The following is a 3,259-nucleotide window of genomic DNA, read 5'->3' on the forward strand; positions in this document are numbered from 1 at the left end:
GTCTGATGAGTTTCCTGGCCCTGCAGGTTGGAGATCAATGTTTTGGCCGTCAACATCCCCAAGTTCAGTGTCCTCCCGTCTCTATGGCATGTGTTTTAATCAAACAGCACCACAGAGCACTAGCCAATAGGTTAGGAGCTACCAACTCCTGCACACATGTAGACACACTATGTTGCACATACTGTGTTTCAAGCATGTTTGACAGCTCAGATAAATCAATGATAGATAAAGCCTTATGTCAGAAATGAGAGTAGTGTACACTGACTACCCACTACTAATACCCCAACAACCAAGTCCACACACTTCTGCACTCACACACACACTATCCTACTGCCTGGGAATGCAGCTACCCCATGAGAATCGTTGAAGTCAGACTCCGGTTTCTGTTGATCGTAAAATCCTCCAGCGTGGAGATTTATGGTGCAGAGGTCCTTTTTATAATGTACGACATGCATGACTTACAGTCCTCTCTCTACCCTGCCTGACGAACAGAAACTCTAAACAGATTATCTGTGTGTGTGTGTGTGTGTGTGTGTGTGTGTGTGTGTGTGTGTGTGTGTGTGTGTGTGTGTGTGTGTGTGTGTGTGTGAAAATGGGAACGTGAAAAGGTAGGTCTGCCAAAAGCACCAGACAACAGTTACTGAGGGAACAGTATATAGTGTTCTGACCTAAGCCCCATCGCTCTGAGGAAATATCCATTTCATTTTCAGCCCTATCCACTAGATGTCAAACATACGAGGTATAACGAGCAGTTCCAATAGCCTGCTATCTATTCACTAATGGATAAGGAAATTATCATTGGACGTTTTGAAGTCTCCTAGGCTGTATTATATGTAATAATTAGACACTCTTAGATTTCTGATTGATAGGGATGTGCATCTTTCCAATTCAAGACTATTCGATACGTATTTAGATACTGTACATGGGCACCGATACGATACAGAAATGATACGTTATAGTTTTAAACGATTTGTTAAGATTCCGTTTGATTAGAGAATAAATTGCTGCGATTCGGTTCGATGCAATACAATTCTATGCACTAAAATCTGTTGCATAAACACATTCAAATCAAATCAAACTTTATTTGTCACACGTGCTGAATACAACAAGTATTTACCATGGAATGCTTACTTACAAGCCCTTAACCAACAGTGCAGTTCAAGAAGAGTTAAGAAAATATTTACCAAGTAGACTAAAATTAAAAGTAATAATAAAAAGTAACACAATAAGAATAACAATAAAGAGGCTATATACTGGGGGCACCAGTACCAAGTCAGTGTGCAGGGGTACAGGTTAGTTGAGGTAATTTGTACATGTATGTGGGGGTAAAGTGATTATGCAAAGATAATAAACAACGAGTAGCAGCAGTGTACAAAAGGGAGGGAGGGCAGGGTGGGTCAATGTAAATTGTCCAGTGGCGATTTTATTAATTGTTCAGCAGTCTTATGGCTTGGGGGTAAAAGCTGTTGAGGAGCCTTTTGGTCCTAGACTTGGCGCTCCGGTACCGCAGTAGCAGAGAAAACAGTCTATAACTTCGGTGACTGGAGTCTCTGACAATTTTATGGGCTTTCCCCTGACACCACCTATTGTATAGGTCCTGAATGGCAGGGAGCTTGGCCACAGTGTGCTGGGCCGTTCGCACTACCCTCTGTAGCGCCTTACAGTCAGATGCCGAGCAGTTTCCATACCAGGCGGTGATTCAACCGGTCAGGAAGCTCTCGATGGTGCAGCTATAGAACCTTTTGAGGACCTGGGGAACCATGCCAAATCTTATTTTCCATTCTAGATTAACATCTGCTGCTGATGAAGCTCATGAGTTGGGTCTTTCTGAGCTGGATCTGTCTTTCAAGGGTTTTTCTTTATTTTTACTATTTTATTTGTCTTGAAATGATCAAAAAATGACAATTTACACTAAAGCAAAACTACCTAAACTATTGCTGCGGATTTGGGCTCCCAAATGGCGCAGCGGTCTGAGGCACTGTATCTCTGTGCTAGAGGCGTCACTACAGACCGTGGTTTGATTCCAGGCTGTATCACAACCGGCTGTAATTGGGAGTCCAGTAGGGCGTCACACAATTAGCCCAGTGTCATCCGGGTTAGGGTTTGGCCGGGGTAGGCCGTCATTGTAAATAAGAATTTGTTCTTAACTGACTTGCCTAGTTAAATAAAGGTTTAATAAAAAATAGAGGTTGAACCTGAACAATCACAATAAAATAAATTGTATTCCCCCGTTAAGCAGGTATAGCCAGATGTAAGTTGTCTCCGGTAACTTACTTTTATTCCAGTAAAACAGTGCATAGATAACAACAGAGCATAGATAACAATAGCCTAACAAATTACATAGTTTGTCACTCAACTAATAAAGCATAATATCATACAGGCTATTTTAGCATTTGAATGCTGACAATGCCGCACAGATGTGCAAGATCAGGAACAGGACGCCTACCTTGCGTTGGTCAGCACGTGAAGCTGGGCACAGTGCGCATTTTGACTAGGCCACTGATATTGCCTGGGGTTGTTCGGCATGCAAAATGACTTGTAGATCAATGACTGTAAACACAGTTGCATGCAGTTCGACACTGAAGGAGAGGATATATCAGTTGTCACAAAAGACGAGCAGTGTTTCTGGAAGATAGAAATAATATGAGCTAAACATTTGACTGAATCTGTGATTCCTAACGTTTGAATCGATTTTCTGACCAAAGCATGCTGCATTTGGATCGGTTTGGGGTCTGTGGACCTATGCACTTGAATCTTAAACATGTTAATCTGGGACTGATGCATATTGGTGAATCGCTGCATCCCTACTGATTGCATATACATTTTCCTCTGAGTATGGGGGACTTGGTAAAAGCTGAGTGTAAATGTGAGGGTTCGGTTGTTAGATCAATCTTTATTCACTTACTGCCCATTTCAGCTTGTACAACCATCATCAGACAAACATGTAGACCGGCTGTATGATATTTCCTAATGCTAGAAGTAAAATAGAAGTTCTCAAACAGGCTTTCCTTTTCCATTCATGCTCAATGTTCCTCACAGACAGTCCCAAAGCTCCTCTCACTGATCGTCTGATTTGGCAGCTGCTGCAGCAGTCTGTGCGAGTTGTGGAATGCATTGGTCCAATCAGCCTATCCTCTTGCCCCAACCCCTGGCCCGGATCTGATGTTAGCTGTTTATACTCAGTGGGTGCCCAGTCAGTCAAGGCTTCTGGGACGGGGGCCACAGGCCACAGAGGAGCTCAGAGAGTGATTTCACAGAG

Source organism: Oncorhynchus tshawytscha, linkage group LG03 (assembly GCF_018296145.1).
Source record: "Oncorhynchus tshawytscha isolate Ot180627B linkage group LG03, Otsh_v2.0, whole genome shotgun sequence".
Taxonomy (NCBI): domain Eukaryota; kingdom Metazoa; phylum Chordata; class Actinopteri; order Salmoniformes; family Salmonidae; genus Oncorhynchus; species Oncorhynchus tshawytscha.